Below are 11,355 nucleotides of genomic sequence, written 5' to 3'. Positions count from 1 at the left end.
CACATTTACCAGTCAGTTGTACACATCAAAAGTAACATTGGCAATTACTGCAAAAACAGCTCTGTCCATGACCATGCAACAAGAGATAGACTCAACTTACATTAACCAAGAAAAAATAAACATAAAACTCAAAACAGCATTTTCTACCAAGGAATAAAACTGTACAATAAATTACCAAAAGAAATTAAAGAAATTTCAAAAATACACTTATTTAAGAAGGCAGCTAAAAAGTACCTGTTATGCAATACATTTTATACATTGAAGGATTACTTACATAAAGCAGAGTAGGGGTTTGATAAAAAAATGTTATACAAACAAATAATAATAATAATGATGATTATAAAACATCCAATATTCCACATAACACCTTCACTTTATTATTTTTCTTCTTTTTTCCTTTCTAGAGACACTCTCCCCTCAAGCTATGCATAGCACAATACTAACACCTCTTCCTCTTTCTGAGCTCAACATCTCACTCATTATGAAGGGATGCTGACTCAGTTTTTCAGGATAGCAAATGGGAACTTGCAGTACAGAAAATGGCCCAAGGATCACCTGTGTGTGTGTGTGTGTGTGTTTGTGTGTGTGTGTGTGTATGTAGTGAGTGAAGTGTTATGAAACAATGTGTGTATAAAACTTCCTGGCAGATTAAAACTGTGTGCCCGACCGAGACTCGAACTCGGGACCTTTGCCTTTTGCGGGCAAGTGCTCTACCAACTGAGCTACCGAAGCACGACTCACGCCCGGTACTCACAGCTTTACTTCTGCCAGTATCCGTCTCCTACCTTCCAAACTTTACAGAAGCTCTGCTGCGAAACTTGCAGAACTAGCACTCCTGAAAGAAAGGATATTGCGGAGACATGGCTTAGCCACAGCCTGGGGGATGTTTCCAGAATGAGATTTTCATATCAGCGCACACTCCGCTGCAGAGTGAAAATCTCATTCTGGAATGTGTGTATAGTGTGTGCAGTGACTGATAGTGAAATATGAGTGAATAGTGTGGCATTACATTATTTAATGAGTTATTTGTAAATAAATTATTGTATACCAGGAGTAAAATCTAATGATTGTCTCTAACTAGAAGTCTGTAAATATATGTGTATACGAATTAGCTTATTGTAAATTGATCTAAGCTTGTAAATACTTTGACATGTCCTATATCCTTGTAAAAAGAGATCTACGGATGAATAAAACTACTACTACTACTACTACTACTAGTCGTTACTGTAGATTTTACGCTTTAAACTACCCCACAAATAAAAACAACAGGTAGACAGGTCGAGGGATCTGGTAGGCCATAAACCTGTGGACACTGTACGTTCCTCTCTGAAGGCGTCATGGACGTATGACATTGAAAACGTGAATTATGCGCCGTAGCACCATCTTTCTGGAAAACGCATACTCTCGTTATTTCTCCATTAGCTGCGCTGTGAATGGTTTCAACAGTTCCGTTACATACAGTTGAGAATTCACAGTGTTGTTAAGGAAAATGGTGCCTGCAATTCATTGGCCTGGACACTGCACACCAAAAGCGTACTTTCAAATCATGCAGAGGCACCCCAAAGCGTTCTCTGGGATTGTTTCCTGATTTATAGCGTGTGTTTTGAGAGTTCAGGCATGGGCTAAGGTGAAACCATGCTTCGTCTGAGCTGAAGTAAAGATTTGGGTACAGATAACCACCAGCGACATGTGTGAGTAACCATTCGAAGTAGTGTTGTCATTGTGCGTAATCCTTAAGTTTTAATGCTTGCGTCACTCTTTGTATTCTCGATTATGTAACAGCTTTAGCATGTCCTGGCATGACATTCGTTTGATGTTTGGTTGAGAGGATAGATGTCTAGTTCATTTCGGTGGGCTTCTTACCATAGTCCGTGAACACGTTGAATATTTTCGGTGAATAAACTTTCTTTACATGGTCACGTTTGGCTTTAGCGACTGAAACCGTTGCTCTAGATTTAATGATCAATTTTTGTGCAACACTTTTTGCAGAAGCAACTGTCTCTGGATATTTTATCGTGTCCCTTTCACTTAACGTTTTAAACAATTTAAACTCCTTAGAGTTTCAGAAGCAAACACTCTTTGTGTTCGAATGAAACCGACATTCTGAAGAGCGTAATTACAACAAGCTTCAAAATGACTACTGACAACACATCATTAATCACTAAATCTCCGCTTGACATCACGTGACACAGCTCGAGCGCCGTCCTAGCATTAAGAAATAACAACACTCGGATAACTTCAAATACCACGTTCATATAACATGGGTCTTTTTTTATCTTGGCTATTCCGTAACTCGTCTGCCAGAATGGCTACCACACTTTTGGATCACAATTTTCAGTAAGTATATGATCAAGCTACCATGAAAACAGAGATATCTGTCCGAGTCTTCGAGAAAGGCAGAGTTAAACTTTCAAAGGAGCAGTCACTCGTACAATATATACAAATAAGGACACACGTGTGTACAGTCTTCTACTACAAGGAAGCAAGGGAGAGAGTGTTGTTACGAGTGTCCAGTATCCTCTTTCTGGAACACAAATGCACAAGTGGATTAATACGGTTCTTTACTTGCATAAACTGGAAACTTCACTTATTTTGGGTAGAGTACATGTGTTGCGGTAAAATCTCATCAGTAATAACCCTCTTACAGACTGATGTAAAGTACAATATTCACTGCTAGTAAAGTACAACTCTGGTTGAGATAAGCTAGTGCCACCATAGACACTAATTAAGTTAATTTTGTTGACTTGGGCAACGTCTGATACAGCCTGGGCTTCTTTTATTGTATTTTGCTTATATCGTGGCAACGGATAAAGTTCTCAAAAAACAACAGGACGATTACTAATGATATGTATTTGGTTATCTTTTTACAAAAATTTGAAGTGATTCGCACAAATCTGAAACAAAGAAGTGGCATGCGTTAGAAAAAACTTCTCAAAAAACGCGTTTTTTGTGCGTAAAATCCGAATGAAAGTACGTTTTGAAAGCGAATATTTAATTTTATCGCAAGAAAACATTTTTTATATATTTGATTCACTTTAATCCTTTTCCGTGCGTTCTATTCACGTAAGAACGAATTTTACGTGCTATATTTAACTTGACTTTAAACCATAGTATCTCGACAACGGATAAAGATTAGTGGATAAAAAATTTCGTTTCTACTTTATGCATTTGTCTACCTTCTTGCAAAGTTTGAACTAATTCGTGTGAGTTTAAGGTATAGAAGTGACACACTTCAAAAAAACTCCCAGAAAAACGTATTTTTTTCCAAATGGTTAAAATTTGTCTTTGCTCATGGTCTGATACACTAGTGAACCAAGTTTGGACCATAAATCTCGCACCAGTTCGGAGATATTTAAGAGTGTTTTTGCACACAAAATCCGAGCAAGGGCGACTATTTTTGCACTTAAAATGGGAATGGTACACATTCAAATGGTACCATTAGCTCAGCATTAATTTAAGCCCAATAAAAGTTGTACGCAAAAGGAATTAATTGATCTGCACAGTCCGGCACCAGCTCTGGTTTGTCTTTAAAACATTGCCTAATCCACTGAAACATAGCTACAGTCAGACAGATTTTCTAATTTCTATACAAGTGCCCACTGGTACTGGCTAAAAGAAAAACATTTTACCCCATATACCTAGGTCAAATAGGAACTGAGCATCAAGATCTCCCCCCCAAACCGCGAATCTGCGTGTGGCCTTTTCAGACACATTTGTTACAGCGCTTCCTCACTGTAACAATTAGCGTATACCAGGACGCGAACCTGCCGTCCATCTAACCTGTTAACTGCACGTCTCTGACCATAAACATCTTATACAATTTTGTGCATTATTACCGCCCATCTTAAAATCTTCTTAGGACTTCTGCAGTCGATGTGCCATTAACTGTCATTTAATTATAACAGACTGTATGTAGAGTGATGTGATTTTGAAAAATCTTCGTTGCGGCGTTGCTCTGAAACGGAATACTGTCATACCACACAAGTTACGAGGATGGCTTGAAAATTTCTCGGAATCACGGCGAGAGACCAGCGCTAGCACAACGAGTTGTTCACTTGATATTCATTGGACTGTTGCCTGTAAACTGGTGCCACGTCAGTGCTGTTGGAAGAGAGCTGTGGAGGTGACGTGGCTTTGTTGTTGTTCCCGCGTAGTGATTTGCGAAGACGGAAAAAATCGAGATTCGAGCAGCGATTAAATACTTCGTAAAGACATTAATGCCGATTTCCAGAACACACTGGGGGGCTCTGCTCCTTCATATTCAACTGTTGTCAAGTGGACAAATGAATTTAAATTTGGTTGGGAGATCTTAGACCCGGTCTCGGAAACTGATGATATACGGCCGGGAGAGCGGTGTGCTGACCACATGCCCCTCCATATCCTCATCCAGTGACGCCTGTGGGCTGAGGACGACACGGCGGCCGGTCGGTCCGTTGGGCCTTCATGGCCTGTTCTGGAGGAGTTGTAGTTTTTTGGGAGAGCTTAGATGATGATCCGCGCAGTGGTCGGCCAAGATGTGTCACTACTCCAGAAATCATTGCAAAAGTGCACAAAATGGTCATGGAGGGTCGCCGATTGAAAGTGCGTGAAGCTGCTCACGCTTGCCAGATGTCATCAGAAAGGGTGTATCACATGTTAACTGAAGAATCAGAATTGAAAAATTATCGGCAAGATGGGCGCCGCGACTCTTGACGTTGGATCAAAAAATGTGCCTTCACCATGGCAAAATTATGAATTGTTGCCACATCCACCTTATTCACCTGACATGGCTCCGCCAGGCTTTCATCTCGTCCCGAAACTCAAAATTTTTCTTGGTGGACGAAGATTCGCTTCAAACGAAGAATTGATAGCCGGAGTTGACAACTATTTTGCGGGCTTGAAGGAAACTCATTTTCGAGATGGTTTCAAGGCACTGGAATATCGTTAGACCAAGTGCATTAATCTATAAGGAGACTACATTGAAAAATAAAAAAAGTTTCAGTAATGTAAGTACTTTTTCTATATTCCGTTCCGAGAACTTTTCAGACCACCCTCGTATAATATAGGAACATTCTAAATACCATCAATCAATTTGGCGTTTCAAGAGCAGCGATAGAGGAACATCACATGACCGATTTCCATTTTCGGGCGAACGCCAGCCGCCGATTTCAGATTTCAGCCGAACACCAGCCGCACGCTGTGGCACTTCCTAGTTTTAGCCACTCGGCTGACGAACAAAGGAATAGACGTAGTACTCAAATGGCTCTGAGCACAATGGGGCTTAACATCTGACAAGGGAACCTCCCCAGATTTACTTGTGAGTTGGCACAGTGGATAGGCCTTGAAAAACTGAACACAGATCAATCTAGAAAACAGGAAGAAGTTATGTGGAGCTATGAAAAAATAAGCAAAATATAGTAACTGGGTAGTCCATGCGCAACATAGGCAACATCAAGGAGACTGTGAGCTCAGTAGTACCATGGTCCCGTGGTTAGCGTGAGCAGCTACCGAACGAGACGTCCTTCGTTCAAGTCTTCCCTCGAGTGAAAAGTTTATTTTCGCAAAGTTATGATCTGTCCGTTCGTTCATTGACGTCTCTGATCACTGTAATAAGTTTAGTGTCTGTGTTTTGCGACAGCACCGCAAAACCGTGTGATTAGTAGACGAAAGGACGTGCCTCTCCAATGGGAACCGAAAACATTTGATCGCTAGGTCATAGGTCACCTATTCCTCCACAGGAAATCACGTCTGATATATTCTATACGACACTGGTGACCGCATGTGCTTCACATGACAGGAATATGTTGTCGACCCACCTAACTTGTACACTTGGCGAATGGGTAAAAAGATTCTTCTACCTTGCCCGATTTAGGTTTTCTTGTGGATGCGATAATCACTCCCAAAAAAGTGATGAAAACATAAGATTTTGTCACATAAACTGAAAATAAAAAAATTTAACTTTTCACTCGAGGGAAAACTTGAATCAAAGACCTCTCGTTCGACAGGTGCTCACGCTAACCACGGGACCACGGCACTACTAAGCTCACACTTTCCTTGATGTTGCCTATCTTGCACATGGACTACTCAGTTTGTATATTTTGCTTATTTTTTCATAGTTGCACACAACTTCTTCCTGTTTTCTCGATTGATCTGTGTTCAGTTTTTCAAGGCCTATTCACTGTGCCATTTTATAACTAAATCTGAGAGGGGTGCGATGGGAAGGTTCCCTTGTGAGGTCATCAGTCCCCTAGAACTTAGAACTACTTAAACCTAACTAACCTAAGGACAACACACACATCCATGCCCGAGGCAGGATTCGAACCAGTGACCGTAGCAGTCGCGCGGTTCCAGACTGAAGCGCCTAGAACCGCTCGGTCACACCGACCGGCGAGACGTAGTACTCGCAATCGATCTTTGATTTACGAAAAGAGTGAAGAATGATAACACATGTTGAACACGACAAAGCGCACCTGCACGTCTGGCGGTGGAGAGGCGGTGGCGAGCACGAGGAACCTGCAGGCGGTGGCGGCGGCAGCGGCGGCGGCGACGGCGGCCCACACTGGCGGCGAGAAGGGCCGCAGCAGGTGGAGGGCGGCGGCGGCGTCACCGGCAGCCGGCACGGCGGCGCACACCGAGCTGAAGCGCCGCGGCGCGCCCGCCTCCACCTCGACGTCCGTGGACGGCGCCGTCCCCAGCTGCGCCCCGTTGGCGCCCACGTCCGCTCGCCCTGTGGTCAGCTCCTCCGACATCCCCACGAATTCCTCCTCCCACCTCCTCGGCAGTAGGAACACGGTCCTGCCCCCCATAGCGCTCACCACCGTCTCTACTTCCCAGGCGTCCGGCCCCGCGAACGTATCCGCACCACTCCTAACAACCTTGTCGTGGAGTGGAAAGATGCTCGTTCTGACCCCGTGCCCGTGCAGGTCCTGCAGTTTCTCCGGAAACAGTTCACCTCCTTCGAGCCACCCCGTGCCAGTTTGCTCCTCCAAGAATCCGTTATATGTCAGGACCCTAGGGCTGTACCTGTCAGACAGTATAACTGACGCAGCATTTAGAATGTAGTTGCTCCAGAGCAAACGTAGATCTCTCCTTGCAGCTCCGAAGTTGGTCGATCTGTCTGTGCGTAACAGAACTAGCCGTCCTCTATTATTCCAGCAATAGTGGCCAATTAGTCTTTGCAAGCTTCCACGCAAAGACGACTCTGTCACAATATCTATGAAGAACACAAGATAATTAATGCTAACTCTTTCGCACACTCTTTTGTACCTTCTCACTACGTTGAAATCGTCCGATACTTCGAAGGAATTTTTTAAATCACTTGCCAACATCACAGTCACTGGCAGAAGCGACAGTGATTTCAGGCATATGGACTTCAGAGCTCCTGTAGTCTCATTTGCTGTCAACACGAGTACACGATCGCCTTCTCTGACTGCTTTCTCCAGTATGAGTTCGACGTCTTTCACCACACCTAACGCTTCATCAGGTACATCCAGAGTTCTCTTCCGTGCCGGATGTGGCGTCCCAGTAGTTTGGGAGCATATCCACACGAGAAAGGTGACAGGGCTCGACACTCGCATGTTAACTACTCGATTTTACTTGGCAACGCTACCTAACTTTGTAGCCGAGGTCTTAAACGCAAACTAAAATGGCAGTTCTCGGTTCTCTGGAAATTAGTTTCACTTCTGGTGATGGCTGAAATTTTCAGCGCCAGAATTGTGATGACGAGTAGAGGATAAGAGCTGGCACACTGTTCCTGGACTTCAGACTGGACAATGACACGCTAGTTTAAATTGCAAATCTCTCTGCTGTTACTTGTGGAATGAGATCTTGCGACAGGTTGATCGTGATGACCGTAGCTCAAACGAGGAACTTAAACTTGGCGATATCCCTCGTTTTGTTCGACAACATCAGGATACATTCTAGTTCAGGATTTCACCCTATCCCTTCCCACCTTCTATACCACAAAGACAAACACGCATTCACCAGTCATCTACTCTCAACTAACGTACTTGACAACCAAAGATCATTTTATGCGAACAGAAACTGTCAACTTCGTCCTAATGGACAAACCCTTTGTGATTTTATTGGCTGAACTCCATAACGGCTTCCGAAATGACATCCGTTGCTTTTTGTCTCGTTATGAAGTATACTCTGGCACCGTTGGATGTACGTGGTCTGGATGTTTTGATAACAATTTTTAGTAAAGCTCACTATAACTCGTTTGATAGCATCTAAAATAGCCAATCTCTCGGCCCCCAAAGTACATATCCGTTAACACCATCCCTTAAATCGGCTTTATGCCTTCTCTTTTGTTACTCTAAGACTACAACAGATGGTAATTGGCTGGCATCTTCTAAAAGAATGTGCGGAAAGTTGATACATCATGTTCTCAACTGCGCCGACATATTATTAATCAGATTAGTTGCTCGATGCATCTGTGCCTACATTTGTGCTCTATTCCAAGACGTACGTGCTTGTATATTTTGGAAAATTGCTTGCGTTTGGCTTTTCACTGAGTCAGAATTATTTGTCTGGTTACATTGATGTTGCCGTGAACGTGAATCATAAGTCGCTATTCTTATTCACTTTACGTATATGCACAATGCGATACTATTTTCTTCTGACAACTTGCAGCAAAGTAGTCGTCTCTAGCCCCGAAACTCATTACAGCTAATCATCCTGCAGGCGTGGTAAGTCTTTGCTGCCTTCTGATTTGAGAACTAGCTCAATCCAGGCAGTATTAAAGCGGAGAGAAAAGTGGGGTGAAAGTGGAAGTGTATAGCTTGAGGTGGTACACAAAGCACCTTTCAATGCAGTATTGTTCGTGTATACAATGTCTGCAGCTGAAAGCAAGGTGTTGAAGTAATAGACTGCCACTTAACCATCTCTGCTATTTGGCCACGACGCAGCAAAAAGCATAAGTATTTATCATTTCAAGAACGTTCAAAGTGGACCCCAACTTGTAAATATGAAAATTAGCCGAACATGTATGAAATCATCACAAGACTTCATAGCGAGTGTAATCCCAAATGCACCCATTTTATATAGCTTTTTAATCGAATTTCTGATGCATAATTCAGCAGCTTTACTTCTATGACATAACAGAGGAGCGTGTGAATGTATTCAGTGAGTAAACACATAACTGTTACTATCACAGTCACGCTACGTGTGCGGGTAACGACGAATCGACAACGTTTCCCCATTCCATGCTCGACTATGCGCTATTGTCAATCATTTCGTAAGTCTGCCCTCGGTTTAATTACACAGTTGGCGTTCTGCGTTATGTTAGCGTTGTTCCATGTTGTGTTGCCTTTACTGCTACTGTTCATACCAAGCTCACCGATCATACCATTAGCTGAAACATTAGCCGACGTCACGATCGTGATTGATAGCTTCTCGCGCCAGTGAGCATATTGATGCTTACGTTCTTGTAGCAGTACAGATTAAGCATTTTGGTGCCACAAATGTTTGTTCACTCGTTTGGCTCACGCCACCTCGATCCTACGAACTGACAGTCTCTAGTTACGAATGTGACACTTGGGAATGGTAAGACTCACACAACACAGGAAAGAAACTATCATTATTTACTGTGCAGCGAGGCCGCTAGTGTCCATCGACAACGTAATAACGCCACCACCGAGAAAGGTACATTCATTTCAACAAAAAAAATTTTTTTTGGGACTGAAGAAATGTCTTATGCTTGGTAGTCCTATACATATCACTTAGCAAATATGATTTTTTGAGTGTCGTAGACCGAACTGTACTCTGTTTAAATCTTTAGTCTTTGAATTATGATTTCATCTGTAGTGCGAGTAGATTCTGTTGCCGTGTCGGAAGAACTACCTTCCGATCATCTGAATGGACAGTCAGCATCACGGTCACTTAATTCATTAGTACTTCTAAGTCCAAACTGTATTACAACCTTTCCAAGTACCTACTACATTAAAGCCTCGCAACGCCTTTGTTACTTTTACAAATTTTTAACGTGCACTTACTACGTCTCACATATTCGTCACGAGAAAATCAGAAACTGTAATGATGTTTACAACAGTTTTAATACACCCTTTTCTTCAGTCCCGGTTACACGTTTTTTTTTTTTTATGCAGTATGGCAAGTTTCTGTCTCCCTCGATCATCTTCAGGTCTATGCAATTGCGTGAGCAGCTCGTCATGTTTCTATTCTGATGCGTAGTTCCGATGCAAACATGACAGGCTGCTCATACAACTACAGAGATTTGAAGATGATCCACGAAGATAAAAAATGTACTCTGTTAATTATAAGAGTGATTCTTGATGTAAACAAATACATGCGCGGCATTTCGTCAGCGGTCTAGCATACGTTCACGGGTGTTGTTACACCATTGGAAATAGACCCATATTTCGTGTTATACTACCACTACTGAACCTTTAAGACGTTCTAAATCATTAAGAGACAGCAATGGTTTTACTGGTCAATAAGCTAAATGCTTACGCCATGTATTTCTTATTTCAAATCACAATGTACAAACACTTTCCTTAGACTATTTTGTGCACGACAATGTGGTTAGTTACGACCGGTACATGCCGGCTTGGTTTGTAAATACTCTCTCAATTCCTTCTTGCAACATGAAATGCCGAAACGCTGAAGTTTTCACCTTCTTTTTAATACATTTGAGAAATACGGTACAGTTATGTTAGAAAAATATAATTAGAAGCATATAGTTGTGGTAGCGTAGTGGATATAGTAACAGATGCAAGTATACGAAAGGTTGTGGGTTAGATTGCAATTCATGTTAATTGTTTGCCGGCCGCGGTGGTCTAGCGGTTCTAGGCGCTCAGTCCGGAGCCGCGCGACTGCTACGGACGCAGGTTCGAATCCTGCCTCGGGAATGGATGTGTGTGCTGTCCTTAGATTAGTTAGGTTTAAGTAGTTCTAAGTTCTAGGGGACTGATGACCACAGATGTTAAGTCCCATAGTGCTCTGAGCCATTTGAACCAATTTGTTAATTGTTTAAATGTTCATCGAAATGACATGGTGTGTTGTACACTTGAGATTAAATGGAGTGTGTGTCACCATTAGTCAGTTTGTAAGTGGTATATATGTCATTCTGAAGAAACCCCCGGAGGGTAGGAGCGTGCAAAGATCCTCTCCCATTCTGAATACTCAAGAAACAACCACGTGGGCAGTCGTTATGGTGCTTTTCACTCGTTCGTGGTTCCCATGTGTACGGTGAAAATGGCTGAAACTGCATTGTGTTCACCGTTAAAAACCGCTGAAAAACTGATGGTTATCAATGTTTTTGAGAAGTCCATCGCTACCGTTAAAAGAACTTCCAGCAATGACATCCGAGTTAACGATGTTTCTGTGACAAGTGTACTGCGTGCGTGTGAAGAAAGA

The 11,355-nt window shown here is 42.6% G+C and overlaps 1 non-coding gene across 1 annotated transcript; it reads right to left on the bottom strand.

The window, feature by feature from the left end:
- Positions 1-658: 658 nt before the first annotated feature.
- Positions 659-733, bottom strand: Trnal-caa (transfer RNA leucine (anticodon CAA)). Its single transcript has one exon. It is a non-coding gene; the product is annotated as a tRNA-Leu (tRNA).
- Positions 734-11,355: the final 10,622 nt, after the last annotated feature.

The sequence above is a fragment of the Schistocerca gregaria genome, chromosome 7 (genome assembly GCF_023897955.1).
Source record: "Schistocerca gregaria isolate iqSchGreg1 chromosome 7, iqSchGreg1.2, whole genome shotgun sequence".
Classification (NCBI taxonomy): domain Eukaryota; kingdom Metazoa; phylum Arthropoda; class Insecta; order Orthoptera; family Acrididae; genus Schistocerca; species Schistocerca gregaria.
Note: the sequence above shows the minus strand (reverse complement) of the source record. Positions and strands in the feature narration are given on the sequence as shown.